This window comes from Miscanthus floridulus, chromosome 7 (assembly GCF_019320115.1).
Source record: "Miscanthus floridulus cultivar M001 chromosome 7, ASM1932011v1, whole genome shotgun sequence".
Classification (NCBI taxonomy): domain Eukaryota; kingdom Viridiplantae; phylum Streptophyta; class Magnoliopsida; order Poales; family Poaceae; genus Miscanthus; species Miscanthus floridulus.
Genome location: NC_089586.1, coordinates 28,721,133 through 28,740,212, shown reverse-complemented (window position 1 = coordinate 28,740,212; position 19,080 = coordinate 28,721,133). Strand labels below are relative to the sequence as shown.

The 19,080-nt window shown below is 48.2% G+C and overlaps 1 pseudogene; it reads right to left on the bottom strand.

Moving 5' to 3' along the window:
- Positions 1-2,543: 2,543 nt before the first annotated feature.
- LOC136462935 (protein LYK5-like) lies at positions 2,544-16,541 on the bottom strand (annotated as a pseudogene).
- Between the last annotated feature and the right edge of the window lie 2,539 nt (positions 16,542-19,080).

Genomic DNA, 19,080 nt, shown 5'->3' with positions numbered 1-19,080 from the left:
ACAATGCAGTTAAACGACCATCGAGTTGATATACTAGTTATTAGATTCAACAGTGCAAATACTCAATAGGACTATAGAAAAGCTTAAAATATTTTACAAATGACTTATTTTCTCTTTCAGATGGCAAATGGCTTACTCTTACAAGTAAACACTGCGTCTGGGATGAGATTACTTACAGGATGTGCAGTATAAGATGAGATTGCACTGCATCGGGCACAGAGAATACACAATCCAGTTTAGCAAAATGAGGCACTAGTGCCCGGACGTCCGGTGCCCGCAGCGTGTTCGGGCACAACTCCAAGTCCAAGCGAACAAAACCATGACCCAGCTCCCGGCCACAGGCCCACCGCAGCCCACCCCCAGTCCGCCTTCGCCCCGCCCCACGCGCACACTCCGCCCCCGCCTCTGCACCCGCCAGTCGCTCGTGACCCCCTCCTCTCTCTCCGCGTGGGCGGCACTAAGGGGCCGGGAGGAGCAGCTAAGGATGAGCACGCCCCCAGCAAGCCCCGACCGCAGCAACCCCGTCCGCCGGCCCGCAGCGCCCCCGCACGCTTAACATGAATGCAACATAAGACGAAAAACAGACAAAACATTTGGAAACATGCTTTTACAACATGTGTGTGAAAACACATGAAACAACCAAAATAAAACAATTGCAACTTGGAACATAAAACCACTTGCTGCAACATAAGACTGAAACAACTAAAATATTTAAAACATATTGTTGGAACATATGCAACATCCAGATAAAAACGATTGCAACATACGTCTGAAATTATATGAAACATTTTGAACAAACGCTTGCAACATGCCTCTGAAACAATTGCAACATGTGCAACCCTCGATTTACTTTTGCAACATCAAGATAAAATAATTACAACATACGTCTGAAACACTTGAAACATACATATGCAACAAAAAACTCGACCTGCGGGGGGTTATGACAGCCCCCGGGTTTTCCGTTTAAGAAGAAGATCTTCTCACACAGATCGAGAAAACCCTCGAACCTCCGCCCCCATCCTGACGCAGGAGGTGCCGTAACCCTGTGAGAACCGGGCCGGAGCCTTCCACTGCGCTTTGGCACATGGGGACGGGCGAGGGGATTTTTTTAACCTCAGCCTGAAATCCGCTCCCACGGGGAGTCGAACCCAGAACCTGAGGAGTGCCGCTGGGTCACCTAATCGACTGAGCTAGGCGCCCTTTGGCAACATACATATGCAACATAGGGGAGGGGAAAGCCGGGCTGATCGATTCTGGCCATCGAGTTTGGAGCCGGCGGGTGCGAGCACCACCAGCACCACCCGCGCTCGTGGGTGCCCTTGGCTCGACCGGGGAAGACCTGAGGCGCCACGATACATGCGTCCTAGCGGCAGCGGGGGAAGAGGCGCGGACAATGAGCGGCCATGTTGCTTCTGGGCCTTGCGGATAAGCATGAGGGAGTGGGGGAATTTTGTTTTTTGTTTGGAGCGTCCAGACGGGAGTCACGGACGATCGCCTGAGTTGGATCATTTCCGTTAGTAAAAAAATTGTATGGCGTAAAAGATGTTTTGTGAACCTTTCAAATCTGCAGAGTTATTGTCAGTTTCGGTCTCTGCATCCACCCTTTGTTAGAATTGTCAGTGAACTAATCATGGTATAACAATATTCAGTAAAAGATCAATTTTCAGAATGCCAGTGACCAACTCCCGTGCATCTTGCACTGTAAACAGGAGTACTGGACTTTTGATGCACTGCTTCAATAGTATTTTTCAGCGAACCAACCAATAATTTTTTTCTCACAATATTTTAGCATAAGCATTAACGTAGGCTAAATTTCAGCAAAACGAACAGGACCATAATGTTTTAACACTTTTAATCACCATTTTTTAGATAACAGAACAAAGTTTGAGTTTTACATCAACGTTTTAAGGGTCTACGCCCAGCTGAGGCCACAAAACAGCGCACATTTGCACAAAGTCTGAATGCGAAATGATCAGGTGACACTTAAAAAAAAAGTCTGAATGCACATAGGAGTAGTACTGCCACAGAAGCACGCATGTGTTCAGTCCCTTTCGGCAATTATTTTAGCTTCTAATTCCGAAGTGGAAACAGTTCGCTTCATCTGAGGAAGAGCAATATGTCTTGTTTGGGTGATAATAAAATCAAAGATGCATTTCTCCTTTACAAGTTACTGGTACGACAAAACAGTTCTTACTAGTAGGCTAGTAGCTCAACGTTCTCACCAGAAATCCTCGCTGAAAGATCAACGGTACATCCAAGAACTGGTCGCCTCTTGTTTTCTTTCTTGCCGAAAATGCTGCAATACGAAACTTGCAGCATGGTTCTGTTCTTCTGACGAATGTGATGTGTTGTTCCAGCGAAAGAAAAGGAGTAGCTGAAGCGGCAATTTGAGTGGATTTGTTTGTACTAGTGATCAATGTAAAACAAATTGATGAAACCAATGATACATTTATTTGTTCTTTCTTAGTACAATCTTAGTACTAGTATAAACACAGCTCGATTCCAAAACTGTTCAAATTTTAACTTCTACACACTGATGGTTACTACCGCACGACCATCGAAGATCCGGAGGTGCCGTAATCTGAGGGATCCCAGTCCAGCGTGGAGTTGTACACCGTCGACAGCGAGACGAAGACTTCGTACATGGCCGGCCGCGCGCGGGGCTCCGTCGCCACGCACCGCAGCGCCAGTGCAGCCATGGCGAGCGTGAGGTCCATCAGGAAGTCCCCGTGCAGGCGCGGGTCCATGAACGCGCACACCTTGGCGCGGTCCACGTCCTCGCCGCCGTTCGCCACCAGCGCCTCCTCCGCGGACTCCAACAGCAGCGTCTCCTCGCCTGTGCCGGCGTCCGCGAACGCGGCCTCCTTCCCGGACAGCAGCTCGAGCAGGACGACCCCGAAGGCGAACACGTCGAGCTTGCACGTGATGAGGCCGTGCTCGAGGTTCTCGGGGGCGAGGTATCCCTGCGTGCCCACGACTTGGCGCGTGAGCTGCGCGCCGCCGTCGGCCGCGGTGACCGCGCGCGCCAGCCCGAAGCTGGACACCTTAGCGCGCAGGTCGGCGTCGAGGAGGACGTTGCTGCTCTTGAAGTTCTTGTGCACGCACGGCGGGTTCGTGTAGTTGTGGAGGTAGTTGAGCCCGTCGGCGACGTCGAACGCCACCTGCACGCGCTGCCTCCAGCGTAGTGTGCCGCCGCCGCCGCCACCGTCGTGGATCCAGTCGCTGAGCGTGCTGTTCTCCGCGAACTCGAAGACGAGGTAGGTGTCCCCGCGGTGGACACAGAGGCCGGAGAGGAGGACGAGGCAGGAGTGGCTGATGCGCACCAGGATGCCGACCTCACCGCTCACGTCGCCGGCCACCCGCTTCTCCGCCGCCGCGTCGCCGTTGATGACGGCCCGGTACACCGACGTGCCCGGCACCTGCCGCTCCTCCGCGAACCCCGTGGTGGCCTTCTCCAGCTCCGAGTACGTGTACACCGTCAGCGACTCCACGGCCCCGCGCACGTCGCTGGCCACCAGCGACCTGGTCCTGAAGGACGTCAAGGATGTGGTCGTATTAGTGGTCTGCTTCCCCGACGCCAGCACGCCGTACTCCGCCGACGAGGATGGTAGACGATAGAAATAGTGTGTTCAATCACGAGTGTCCGTATACATGTATATACTATAGGTTCCGTATCCAACCGACTCATAGAAGCATTGTTCGGTGGATAGAAAGCAAACGTCAATCAAGGCCAGACTTGCCAAAATAGTACATGTCAATCAATCAAGGGCTAAACACGTTGGTTTGCAAGGATACAGTGCCATGTAAGGATTCATTTGTCTAACACCCCCCGCGGTCTCAACGTCGTCCTCAGCCACGAACATTGAGACTGATCGAAACTCGGTGAAGACAGATGTCGGCAGCCCCTTGGTGAAAATATCGGCGTACTGAGACGAAGTAGGAACATGGAGAACTCGAACAGCTCCAGCAGCAACCTTGTCCCGAACAAAATGAAGATCAATCTCAATATGCTTGGTGCGTTGATGCTGAACTGGGTTTGTCGACAAATAAGCAGCGCTCACGTTGTCACAGTAGACGATAGATGCCTGGTGGACAGGACAGTGAAGCTCAAGGAGAAGTTGGCGCAACCAGGTCACCTCGGCAACAGCATTAGCAGCCACCCTGTATTCAGCCTCGGCACTGGAACGAGAGACCGTCGGCTGACGCTTGAAAGACCAGGAAACCAAATTATCACCCAGGAAAACAGCATACCCGGATGTGGAGCGCCGTGTATCAGGACTGCCTGCCCAGTCAGCATCAGAATAAGCCGTCAAGGAGGACATAGTGGAGGAGTGCAGTTGTAAGCCAAAGTCCAGAGTACCACGGACATAGCGTAGGATCCGCTTCACCAAAGTGAGATGAGGCTCACGGGGGTCATGCATATAGAGGCATACTTGTTGAACGGCATATGCAATGTCAGGTCGGGTGAAAGTGAGATATTGCAAGGCGCCAGCAAGGGCGCGATAATCGGTCGCATCAGGCACAGGGGCACCGTCATTGGAAACCTTGGCAGAAGTGTCAATAGGGGTAGCACAGGGCTTGCAATTAGACATACCAGCTCGCTCCAGAATATCTAGCATATACTGCCACTCAGAGAGAAACAACCCGCCATCACGCCTAGTGACAGACACGCCTAGAAAGTGATGAAAAGGGCCCAGGTCCTTCATCGAGAACTCCTGAGTCAAGGCGACAATAATGCGTCGAAGAAGAGCATCGGACGAGGCGGTGAGGACAATGTCATCAACATATAGAAGTAAGTATGCCAAGTCGGAGCCATGACGGTAAATAAAGAGCGATGTGTCAGATCGAGCACCAACAAATCCAAGGGACAAGATGTGAGAGGCAAACCGGTTGTACCAGGCATGCGGTGCTTGCTTCAAACCATACAAGGACTTCCGAAGATGGTAGACGTGATCAGCATGAGAGGGATCCACAAATCCGGACGACTGCTCACAATATACTGTCTCCTATAGAGTGCCATGAAGGAAGGCGTTCTTCACATCTAGCTAATGAATAGGCCATTGATGGGACAAAGCAACACTAAGGACAGTGCAAATAGTGGCAGGCTTAACAACCGGACTAAAAGTCTCATCATAGTCAACACCAGGACATTGAGTGAAACCACGAACCACCCAATGAGCTTTGTATCGGTCAAGAGACCCATCAGAAGCAAACTTATGATGATATACCCACTTGCTAGTGACCACATTAGCCCTAGTCGGACGAGGCACAAGATCCCAAGTATGATTCTACTGCAGGGCAGTAAACTCCTCAATCATCGTTGCACGCCAATTAGGATCGGCAAGAGCACCACGGTATGTCTTGGGAATGGGAGACAAAGATGTGGCCTAAAGGTTGAGCCGTTGCACTGGAAGGTGAAAACCCCGCTTGCCTCTGGTGACCATAACATGGTCATTGACGGGAGGCGACACAGGAACCGCCCGTGATGGTGGTGAAGATGCCAGTGTCCCGCTAGCAATGGCCGATGGTGGAGAACCATTCAAGGTAGCAGGAGTGGAGGGCATGGAGGAAACTATAGATGCGGTAGACCCCAATGACACGGTCGGGGAGGAGGCAGCACCGGTGGCTGGGGTGCTGATGTGCTCAGGCGGAGGCGCGCTAGGTAGAGGCGGCGACACGCCTGGTGCTGGTGGGTTGGTGGGCGTAGCTAGAGAAGCGGCGGGTGTGAGGGACGGCCTGGTGATGCTGGCAGCAACCTGGGATGCATGAGATCCACCAGGGGCAGCATCACTGACAGATGAAAGCTGACGACCCATGGGCTGTACCGAAAGACCTTCATCTGCCAAAAAATCATAAGTGGTGGATGGCAACTGGGCCTTCTGATTAGCAAATGGAAACACAGACTCATCGAACACCACATAGCAAGAAATAATAATCTTATTGGAAGACAAATCTAGACACTGGTAGCCTTTGTGATCGGAGGGATAGCCAAGGAAAACGCACATGGTAGAGCGAGGCGCAAGTTTGTTGATGGCTGTGGCAGAAAGGTTGGGATAGCAGAGACAACCAAATACACGTAGATGGGAGTAAGAAGGCTGAACCCCATGGAGAGTGAAATGAGGTGTGCCGAGGTTTAGACTTTTGGTGGGGTGAAGATTGTGAAGACGAGTTGCTGTGTGCAGGGCTTCCACCCAATAGGATGGAGGGAGGCTAGCTTGGAACATAAGGCTACGGATGATGTTATTAGTAGTGCAAATAATGCGTTCAACTTTTCCATTCTAGGGGGAAGTGTGGGGGCATGACATGCGAAGAGCAATGCCATGGGTGAGGAAAAAGGAGCGAGTGGAAGAGTTATCAAATTCTCGGCCATTGTCACATTGGACGCTTTTGATGGTGGTTGAAAACTGAGTACGGACATAGGCAAAATGTGCTAGGTTGGTGAAAGTGTCGGATTTCAGGCGAAGTGGGAAAGTCTACAAAAAACGGGAGCAGTCATCAAGAATAACCAAATAATATTTATAGCCGGACACGCTGACAATAGGAGATGTCCATAAATCACAGTGAACTAAATCAAAGTTCCGAATAGCATGGGAACTAGAATGGGAAAAAGGTAAACGACAATGATGACTGAGTTGACAGGCATGGTAGATGGACTCGGTGTCACATTTATTACACTCTATAGCGGCACTGGAAATGAGTTTCATTAATGCCAGCGAGCTAAGATGACCAAGACGATGATGCCAAAGTGAAGTGGATGCAGTGAGGAGAGCCTGGGGACTAGGGAGGCTAGGCAGCAGGGGGTAGAGGTCACCGGTACTATTGCACCTGGCGATCATGCTCTGAGTGTGAAGATCCTTCACAGAAAGACCAAAGGGGTCAAATTCAACTGAGCAAAGGTTGTTAGTAGTAAAGCGACGAACGGATATCAAATTTTTAATAATATGAGGGGAGACAAGAACATTCTGTAGAGATAAAGGGCATGCATAAGGAAGAGCGGTAGAACCAGTGGTGGTGACAGGTAACAAGGAACTATTACCGATAACAATATGGGAGGGAGTGGAATGGGATGACAAATGGGAAACAGAGAGAGTACCGGTGTTGGACGCCATGTGGCTGCTCGTGCCAAAGTCCATGTACCATTCACCTGAGGGGGGGCGTTAGCTGCATGGTGCTGAAGGCGTTGGCGAGGCCAGCTAGATCCCAATAGCCGGTGCTAGACATAGGAGTCCACGACGCCGACTGCCCAGGGTAGACGGCGCTAGTCGATGGTGGTGATGGCACGATGAAGTACTGTGTAGGCATGCCATGACCCACAGTAGGTAGCGCGGGAGGTGGCAGTGGGATGCCGATGTGGAGCCCCGCAGGCACAGGCAGGGGCGCCAGGGGAGGATGCCAGCTTGGGGTTCTAGGGCGCATGGCCAGAAAGGAAGCCGGTGGGCGTGCGTGCGGCTAGACCTAGACAGTGTCGAACCAGGGGTTCGCTGGCAGGCCAGAGTAGCGAGGACCGCTAGAACCACGCCCTCGACCGCACCCCCAGCCATGCCTCTTGTCATAGCCGCCATTGCCATTGTTGTAGCTGTTGTCATGGCCATGCTGGGGTGGGCTAGTAGGTGCGCTTGGAGCAGCCACCCCACTAGTGGGTGGGCCTAAGCCCGACAGGGCCTATGTGGAAGCAGTGACAGGACGAGCCTTGGCCTTCTGTGTGATCTCCTCAAGGTGTAGGTCAGCACGAACATCAATAAATGATGGAAACGACCTCTGCCATGCAATGAGCGAAGCCAAATGCGAATACTTCTCATTCAGGCCATGAAGAACATTAAGAATAATAGTGCGATCATGCACAGGCTCGCCAAGATCACTGAGCACGTCGGCCATACTCTTCATCTTCCAGAGGTAATCGGTCATGGAGAGGTCACCTTGGAAGAAGTTGCAGAGTTCGGCGTCGAGGAGGAGGGCGTGAGTCTCCCGATTGCTGACGAATTGTTCCTCGATGTCGAGCCAGACGCGGCGAGCAGTGGGCGCAGTGACGATCTCCGAGAGCTCAGCGGAGATGGTGTTCTGGAGCCACCCAAGAACTGTGCACTCCATGCATGCCCACGCTGGGACCATGGGGAAGGCCTCATCGGAGAGCACGTGATCTGTGAGGGCATATTTGCCCATGATGAGGAGAAAGAGGTGGCACCACTTGGAGTAGTTGGGGGTGATGAGATCGAGGATGACCGGGACGAGCGTCTAGATGTTGGGAAGGCCAACTACCTGGGAGTGGAGGTCAACGATGGCAGCAGCCTTGCGAGCATGAGCTTCCACTTCCAAGTGAGCACGCTCATCAGCCTCAGACTTGGCACATGCGGCACGATCAGCCTCGGCGGTGGTGAGGGCATCAGTGTCAGCCTTAGCACAAGCAACGTGCTAGGCCTCGGCTTCATGGAGACGATTGAGCTCGGCGCACTCATCGCTGGAGAGCGCCATGGGTAAGGGAGGGAGGACGCTGGACTAGGGTTAGCCGGTGGCGAGAGCTAGAGTAGGTCATAGAATGCGACGGTTGATACCATGATAGACGATAGAAATCATGTATGTTCAATCATAAGTGTCGTGTACATGTATATACTATAGCTTCCATATCCAACTGACTCATAGAAGCATTGTTCGGTGGATAGAAAGCAAATGCCAATCAAGGCCAGACTTGCCAAAACAGTACACGCCAATCAACCAAGGGCTAAACATGTTGGTTTGCAAGGATACAGTGCCATGCAAGGATTCATTTGTCTAACAGAGGACACATCGATGACCACCTTGCTGTGTTGATGGACACTTTCCCCATCCGCGAGCCGCCGTCGCCTGGCCCGTAAGCAGAGCAGGCCTAGAATTCCTTCCAACGCAAGCGCACCACAGCTTTGGCCGATGCCAACGCCAACCCATTTCACGCTCCTCGACCCGCTCGATGATGTCGACATGGGCTGCGGCGGGGTCGGGGCCAGCGGCGGTGTCGGGGAAGCGAGCATGTCTGACATGGGCACGACCTTGAGTGGGATGAGTAGTGTGTGATAGAGTTAAAGCAAGATCTCTAGGCATAAATCTAGCATGTCTACTTGCACTTTGAATAAACTGTGAGTCCTAGAAGCATCTACTAGTACTGGATTAGAGATAGAATGAGAGAGCGGTGAAGGGGTGCAAACCATCGGCCGCCTTGGAGCAAGATGGGCTCGCCATCGCAGTGCTTGGCGATAACCCGGTGGCGGTGTAGTAGCAGTGTTGTCCGGGGTCAGTGTAGAGGTCATAGGGTAGCCCGGCATTGTAGTAGTCCTCTAGCGTGCTGCAGAGGCGGTGGTGGCGCTTCCCGTCGCTGGTAGTGCCCCTCTATGATCGGTTAGGGTTTAGGACTATAGGTGGGGTGCTAGGTGGCTTAGGCAAACCTTGTGCTCAGCGCCCTAGCCCCCACCTCCTATTTTATGGCGCTATGTGATGGGGGACCACCAACCATATTAGGGTTGGGCGCCCCCAATTAGGGCGCACATCCAAGGGCCTGGCCAATTAGTGGAGATCAACTAACATTCTCCCCATTGATCTCACTTATAACTTAAACTTAACTTACTTTCTCTGGTTCCCATTCCATCATAGATCAGTGCATAGATCGTGTCTCATCGTCATGGTGTCTTGCCATTAGATTAAATAGTTACAATGCACCTCTCTATTTTGAAACAGATTCTTAACTAGGCCCTTATTGTCCAAAAATCATAGGTTTTCCCTTAAACCCATGCCGGCTAAGTGTTCTCTGAACACGCTAGGTGGTAAGCCTTTTGTAAGTGAATCCGTGAGCATCTTTTCTATTCTTATATGCTCAAGACTAATTATATGATCCCAGACTTTATCTTTTACAACATAATACTTTATGTCAATGTGTTTGGCAGCACCACTTGACTTATTGTTGTGAGCATAACATACTGCTTGATTATTATCGCAGTATAACTTAAGTGGCTTATGTATGTCGTCTACCACTTTCAACCTGGGCATAACTTTCTTTAGCCAATTCACCTACCATGTGGCCTCATAACATGCTACAAGAGTGAATATGTATCCTGACGTGGACTTTCTTTCATCTCCCGCATAATCAGAATCTGTATACCCCTCTATGTGCAGGGAATCAGATCTTCTATACGTTAGCATGAGACCCTTCGTACCTTGTAGGTAACGCAAAACTTTCTTCAATAATTTCTAGTGTTCTATTCCTAGATTACTCTGATATCTACCAAGCAACCCGGTAACAAATGCTAAGTTAGGGCGAGTACACACTTGAACATACTGTAAACTTCTAACAGCTGAACTATATGGAACCACTTTCATTTGATCGATCTCATATTGGTTCCTGGGATATTGAAATTCCCCATATCTGTCGCCCTTGACTATGGGAGCAGGTGATGACTTACAACTTTGTATATTGTATTTCTTTAGAACTTTTTTCTAAGTATGCCTTTTGTGATAATCCTAAAACCCCTTTTCTCTATCTCGGTGAATATCTATTCCTAGGACGAACGAAGCTTCACCAAGATCCTTCATATCAAACTTTGAGGACAAGAACTTCTTTGTTTCTAGTAGTAGATTAACATCACTGCTAGCGAGTAAGATGTCATCCACATACAAGACTAGGAAAATGTATTTCTCATTCTTGAACTTTGCATAAACGCAATTGTCCTCTATATTTTCTTGAAACCCAAACTTTCTTAATGTACTATCAAACTTCAAATGCCACTATCTTGAAGATTGCTTTAATCCATAAATGGATTTCTTTAGGTGGCATCCCATGTGTTCTTTTCCTTTCACAACAAAATCTTTCGGTTGTGCCATGTAAATATTTTTCTCCAAATCCCCATTTAGGAACATTGTCTTTACATCCATCTGATGTAATTCTAAGTCGTAATGTGCTACAAGCGCCATTATGATTCTAAAAGAATCCTTACATGAGACTGGAGAAAATGTCTCATTGCAATCTATACCTTCTCTTTGCGTAAAACCCTTCGCCATAAGTCACGCTTTAAACCTTTCTATATTCCCTTTGGAGTCATGTTTAGTTTTGTAGATCCATTTATAGCCTATTGTCTTAACTCATTTATGAATTGTTTCTAAGTTTCAAACTCTGTTGGTTTTCATTGATTTCATTTCATCTTCCATGGCTTCAAGCCACTTGGATGAGTGAGCGCTTCTCATAGCTTCTTGAAATAAGGTGGGATCACCCTCCATTTGAAATTCCTCACATTCATAAACTTCATAATCATCAGGAATGGCTGATCTCCTAACTCTTTGAGATATTCTAGGGGCCTCGTTAGATGATGCTTGTTCTACATGAGGCTATTGTTGCTCTCCCTCATGTGTGACAACGGGTTCTTGGGGATCCTGAAGGATAGGTTCCTCATGTTCATTCATTGTTGCCACAGGAGAACTAACAATAGGTGTTGTTACTACAGTGTCTTGCACTGTTGGTACAACAATAGCAGGTAGCGTGAAGAATGGTTCCTGAACCATAGGAGTGGGCATGTATACCCACTTCTCTTCAAAACTAATTTCTCATGCTACCATGCTCCCCTGATCATATCATCCTCCAAGAAGATAGCATGTCTTATTTCTACAAACTTCGTTTGTCTGTTAGGACAATAGAAGCAATAACATTTTGACTTTTTTGGATAGCCAATGAAATGGCAGCTGACTGTCTTGGAGTCTAGCTTCCCTATATTTGGGTTAAATACTTTTGCCTCAGCAGGACAACCCCACACACGTAAATAGTTTAGTGAGGGTTCCTTTCCTGTCCAAAACTCATATGGTGTCTTGGGCACCAACTTACTTGGCACTTGATTAAGAATATGAATGGTGGTTTTTAACACCTCCATCCATAAACTTATCAGTAAGGTAGACTAACTTATCATGCTTCTCACCATATCCATTAAGGTATGGTTGCGTATTTCAACTACTCCATTCTGTTGAGGCTCGCTCGGTGTAGAATACTAGGCTACTATGCCATTTTCCAGTAAGTATCTTGCAAAGGGTCTAGGAACTTGGCCATATGAGGTGTGTCGACCGTAGTATTCTCCCCCATGGTCGGACCTTACTACCTTAATCTTTAAGTTGTGCTGATTCTCTACTTCAGCCTTGAATATTTTAAGTTTATCCAATGCTTCCGATCTTTCTTTAATTAGATAAATATAGCCAAAACGAGAATAGTCATATGTGAATGTTATAAATGAATCATAACCATCTACACTCTTCATAGGAAAAGGACCACAGATGTCTATGTGGATTATTTCTAAAATTATTGTGCTTCGTTTGACATCTTTCTTTATTTTCTTAACATCCTTCCTTTTATGCGATCTATGCATTGTTCTAAATCTAAAAATTCTAAAGGCGGAAGAATTGATTTCTTAATCAATCGCTCTATTCTCTCCCTAGAAATATGGCCTAAACGACAGTGCCATAATTTCAAAGATACATCATGCACTCTCTTCCGCTTATTTGTTGCATTTATAGATGAGGAAGCATTCTCATTCTCAATACTTACATCATTCACATTCATAGAAAGTGATAATAAATAAAGCTTGTCTTGTTGAAAGGCAAGACCAACACATTTATTATTATAAACAATCTAACATTTGCCATTACCAAAATGGCAATCATATCCATCGTCGTCTAAACGTGAAACACTTATTAAGTTTCTTCACAAAGAGGGTACAAATAGAACATCTGAAAGCTTAAGTAGAAAACCATCAACTAATTCTAGAGAAAGATCTCCAATGGCTTCAACTGGAGCTTCAACTCCATTTGCTACTTTAATTTTTCTTTCTCCTCTTTGCAGGGTTCTCCTCGTATAGAATCTCTATAACGAATTTGCAACATGAATAATTGCACTTGAATCAATCTACCAAGTAGATTTTGCATAACTTAAATACAAGGATTCATCAATGAACGTACTGAAATCCTCACCTCTCTTCAGCAGGTTCTTCAGGAAGTCTAGACAATCCCTCTGGTAGTGTCCATGCTTCTTGCACCATTTGCACTGATCCTTTTCAACTTGAGTGTTGTTGTTCTTTGGATGGTGCTTAGTCTGAGGGGCTTTCCCTTGAGGTTTGGCATTCTTATTGAAGTTCTTTTTTTATCCTTCACAAGGTTAGCAGAGTCACCCTATAAGGACTTGAGCATTTCCTCTTCTTGAACACACATTGCGATGAGCTTCTCTATGTCTCACTTATCGGGCTGCATGTTGTAGTTAACAACAAAGGTTTCATATTCCTTTGGCAAGGAAGCAAAAACTAAATGAATGAGGAACTCATCCTTGAGCCCCAAATCCATTGGCTTCAGCTATAAAGCCGTGTTGCTCATCTTCAAAATGTGCTCTCTGATACCGCCACCAGTATATTTTTCATTGAACAATTTCTTGACCAATGTACTAGCATAAGCCTTTGAAGAGCTAGTGAACTGACTCTCCACCTTCTTTAGGTACTCCATGATGGTATCATAGTCTGGGATAGACCCCCCCCCTTATAGCATCTGAGATTGTGGACTTGGCCACCATCAAGCACTTGCGGTTCGAGATGTCCCACTTCATGCGCCCGAGATCATACTTCATGCGCACTTCTGTATGATCTCGCTGTTGAGCAGTGAAATCAGCATCAGACTCATTTTCTTCCCTCACCGGGTCCACTGGCTAAGTAGGACACGAGGAGGTGAGCGCTAAGTTATTCTCAGACAGCGCAAGTGCGAGCTCATACTTCTCTCGACATACTCTATAATTGCCCCCTTCTAGAGGTGGTATGTGAGAGATGAATGCCATTGGGTTGAGTCCTGAAAAACACCATCAGAGATAGTGAGAAAATATGACATTATAATTGCATGCTTTAATTTAACGTTGGTCAAAATTAAAACATACAGTATTCTTATACACAAATTCTACATCACCGTTGGGCACAAATAGAATTAATGCATGGAAAACTTATGATTAAACATTATAATATTGCTATTATCAACATTGGTTAGAAAAATAATAATATTATAATTTACTGATTAAAATTGACTACTCTTCAAATTAAATTCTTCCATTGGTTTGAATTTAATTAGAAGATTATAAACTTTAATATTGCAGCGGAAACATGAAAATTATTTATCTATTTTTCAGAAGCATTTACTGTACTAATCTACTCTCTGAAAAAATTATCCCGTTGGTTCAAATTTTGATAGAGATTTAAACTGAACAAAATTCATCGAAATCTACTTTTGAAAATAATAAAACAAAAATGAAAAATGTTACTGTGCAATATGGACCAAAATTCCTGGCACACTGTGCACTATCATGGCCCAGATGCGAAAATTGGCCTGCACATGTTCAGCTCTCACGCGCGCTGCGCCTCCTAGGCCACAACCTGGGCCTAGGCTGGCAAAGCTGCTCATCGCGCACGCCCGCCTGGGCCGATTGTTGGCCCATTCGCTGTCAGTCGTTCATCTGCATCGAACGGTCACGCGCACGGTTCGGTCGAACAAAATCCCCAGCGCAGCGTCCTCCTCCGAACCCTAACTCATTCATCTACCTCCCTCCCTCTCTCTTCGCCATGCTCCTTCTTCCCTCTCAGTGCAGCAGCAGTGAGCGACCGAGAGCGAGAGCATAGTGGAGCATGGCGTTGTCGCTAGCCCCCTTGCCAGTGAGCGTGCTCCCTAATGGGTGAGCTCGCCGCCATCGAGGGGCCTAGTCACGGCGCCCTTGGCTAGAGCCCATGCAAGACCTGCCTCGCTCAGCCTTCTTCTCACGCATCGCCGGCATCGGTGAGGTAGCAACACGGTGCACGGCGAGGTAGGCCTCTTTCCCCTTTCCCCTTCTTCTTCTCCATCTGGATCTTGCTTCGTTCTTCTCGGATTTGTCTGATTTGGGGATTAGGGTTTGGTTAGGGTTAGGGTTTCGCTCACTATGCTTCTTCCCCAAGTATGATTCACGGGTTAGGGTTTGGCTTTGTGTGTCGAGACCCATTTCTCTTCTCTGTGCTTCACCCGATTAGGGTTAGGGTTTGGTGACCCTCTGAATCTATCACCTCCTTCTAGTTGCTACTCAGTTTTCTTATCTGATAGGCTAGATCTACACCTAGTTAGGCGTCTGATACCATTGATAGAGTTAAAGCAGGATCTCTAGGCATAAATCTAGCATGTCTACTTACACTTTGAATAAACCGTGAGCACGTTTCGCCTAAACGGTCATTTAGCCCGTTTACACACCATGTAAACGCTACACAGTGGTGCGCCATTTCTGTTTAATCACCCGTTTACCCTATTTAATTGGCCATTTAGCCCGTTTAATGGGACGTTTTGCCCAAATAATGGCTAAACAGTAGGTGACCGACTGTTTACTGTTTAGCGTTTAGGAAAATATTGACCGTGAGTCCTAGAAGCATCTACTAGTACTGGATTAGAGATAGAATGAGAGAGAGAGGGGTGAAGGGGTGCAAACCATTGGCCGCCTTAGAGGAAGATGTGCTCGCCATCGTAGTGCTTGGCGATAACCCGGTGGCGGTGCAGTAGCGGTGTCGTCCGGGGTCGATGTAGAGGTCGTAGGGTAGTCCGGCGTCATAGCAGTCCTCTAGCATGATGTAAAGGTGGTGGCGGCGCTTTCCGTCACTAGCAGCGCTCCCTCTATGATCGGTTAGAGTTTAGGACTATAGGTGGGGTGCTAGGCGGCTCAGTTGAACCTAGACATCCTATTTATGGCATTGTACGACGGGGGGCCACCAACCATATTAGGGTTGGGCACTCCTAATCAGGGCGCATATCCAAGGGCCATTGGGCCAATTGGTGGAGATCAACTAACAGTGTGGTGAAGGGGAATATGATGTCATTGGCAGTGAGGTTGTTGGCATCGAGCACGTCCTATGGGTCAACACGGAACCTGGTGGCCATAGAGGGCACATCGTCGCCCCACATGACAAGGTAGGATAGAAGGTACCTGAACTCCCTGGTGGCCTACATGGGCAAGAGGCACGTGCAGCAGAGCGGCACGGTGAGGTTGTTCCAGGCGATGAGGCTACGACTGTCGTGGAGCGGGTTCTGATCGATGAGCGTCTAGCAGGTGGTGAGGCCCTGGTAGGTGATGTTGGTGATGATGAAGTAGGTCTCACTGAGGAACTAGATGGTGTAGGAGGCATTGTGCTGGTAGTAGCCACTGGGCATGCAGGCGCAGCGACGAGAACCAGGATGAGGCTAGAGGCCATGAGCAGGGACACCGTGGGAATGGTGTTGGCGGCGGCCGTGGCAGAGACGGAGGAGTTGAGGAGGTAGGAGATGGAGACCGGCGTGTCGTAGTAGGCCAGGGAGGAGCGGAAGATGAGGTAGGAGTCGCAGGCCAGAGTAGAGGCATTGGTGGCATTGTAGGTGTAACCGATGATGGAGCTAGCATTGGTGGTGTAGTAGACGTTCTGCTTGTTGGCCTCGTACTCCTGCTGTGTGTGCATCAGCACCGGCGCCGTGTCGACAAGGAGCACGAGCGCTGCAGCGGGGAGCGGTGGCTGAGTTGGGGGAGCCATCGTCTATGTGGGAAACATGGTGACTAAGTGACAGATTGGGTGGGTATGTGACGAGCGCGGCGGAGGGTCAAAGTCAACTGGTCAAGGTTGTGGTTGCGTTGCATGGCTGCTCTATTTGGGTTCCAGCGTTCTCTATTTTCCAACAATGGCTGGCGGGGGCAGGAGTGGGAATGGGAGCGACCGAGCACTGGAAGTGAAGGTACTGGACTAGACTCCACCCAATGGAGGGTTGTGAGGTCGAGATGGTGACTAGAGGGGGGGTGAATAGTTGTTACTAAAACTTAATCACGCTGGCTAACTAAAACAAGTGCGGAATTAAAACTTTCAGACTAGCCAAGACTACACCCCTCTATCTATGTTCTCTAGCACCTAGGCAAATATCATAATTAAGCAACAAAGGTGCTGGGCTAGCTAGAGCTCACCTAACCAATTCTAGAAGCTAGGTCACACAAACCTATGCCGCTAGTACTTCAAGCAACAAGGGAGCTCCTACACATGCTAGTAAGCAAAAGCACAAAGCCACCTAAGCTCACTAGCAATGCTCAATAACAAGGCAACCAATGACAAATTAGATAGCGCAATTACTTAGCTACACAAACTAAGCAATGTGACTAACAAGGTTACATAAACCAAATTAGTCATGCAAGGGAGCTAATTCTATGCTACATAAGCAAGAAGGTAACTAGTAAGCTACACAAGCAAACTAATTACAAGAGCAACTACACAAGCACAATGTATATGAAAGTAATTACAAGCTTGTGTAACGAGGATGAAAACCAATGGGAAGAACAAAGTTGACACGATGATTTTTCTCCCAAGGTTCACGTGCTTGCCAACATGCTAGTCCCTGTTGTGTTGACCGTTCACTTGGTGGTTCGGTGGCTAATTGGCATCACCCGCCAAGCCCGCACGTCGAGCACCATAAGAACCAACCCTAAAAGTGAGGGTAGCTCAATGACATGCTTTACTAGAGTTGCTCTTCGTGACTCCTGTGGGGCGAGCACAATGCCCCTCACAAAGCTCTTCTCTGGAGCACCGCACAAGCTTCTTGTGGACTTCGACAGAAACCACCACCAAGCCATCTAGGAGGTGGCAACCTCCAAGAGTAATAAGCACCACCGACTTGCAACTCAATCAACTAGTGTCACTCAATGCAACCTCACGATGCAATCGCACTAGAATCGCTCTCTCACACAATCAAATGATCACTATCAAGCATATGTGAGATGGAGGGCTCCCAAGCACTACCATATAAGCCACCAAGGCTCTAGTGTGCTCAGCTCTACCAAGCTTGTGGCCAAAGTCTAACCACCACTTCTATTTATAGCCCCCATGAAAATAGAGCTATTGTACCCCTTCACTAGGCATAGCTCGGGGTGACCGGACGCTCTGGTCAGATCGATCGGACGTAGGACCTTAGTGTCCGGTCAACGGATACTCATCACGTGTTGCCTCCGTTCAACCTTAGTTGCTTGATCTCAATGGTCAAATGATCACTGGATGCAGCATAGTGCCAAGACTAGACGTAGGACTCCAGCGTCCAGTCACTTCCAGTAAGCTCCCAGAGCTACTCAACCATGACCGGACATGTCCAGCTAGTCATGATCGGACACAGCATCAGTGTTTGGTCCTTTCTCCTTTTCTCTCTACCGCCACATCAGTGGGACCGGACGCAACTACCCAGCGTTCCGGTCACGAAGTGTCCCAGCGTCTGGTCAAAGATAGACGCATGCGCCTTCACTGCTGCCACTAACTGGACATAGGACCCCAGCATCTAGTCACTACATGACCAGCATCTGGTGCACTCTATGAAACCCTATCTTTTCTGTATAGGGCACGGTGGCACCGTCGGACACTCCACTGGTGAAGTTTCGAACCATTTTTTGCCTTTGTTTCATCGTCGAGTTGATCCACACCAACTCCAACTTCATCTCCTTTGTAAATGTGCCAACACCACCATGTGTATGTGTGTTAGCATTTTCACAATCATTTTCCAAAGGATTAGCCACTCAACTTGCCACGCCACTTGATCCTAGCGACGATGCAAAGTTAGAACACTCGAGTGGCACTAGATGACCGATATGCAAACAAGTTTGCCCTTCTTGATAGTACGACCATCTATCTTAAACCCAGTCATCAACTTCTCTACACACCTATGACCGTTGAAATGAAATGCCCTAGGTTATACATTTGTCATGCGCATTCCATTCCATTCCATCTCCTCCATTGTTGATGCAACACATGCACCAACATGATCAACAATGATATGATCCACTTCATATCATCACATGATCATATTGGTTCATCGATCTTGACTTCACTTGCTTTTCACCGTTGCCTTCGTCCATCGGCGCCAAGTCTTGCTCAAGCTTCACCGCCATGTGGTCCATCGCTCCAAAGTCTCCGACTTGCCCTTCACTGTTTGCAACCAGTCTATCAAGCCAAGTCTTGTCTTGATCTTCTCCACCTTGATCACATGACTTAATGCCATGTCTCATGTTCAATGAGCTCCTTCATCATCATATGTGTGAGCTTTGCA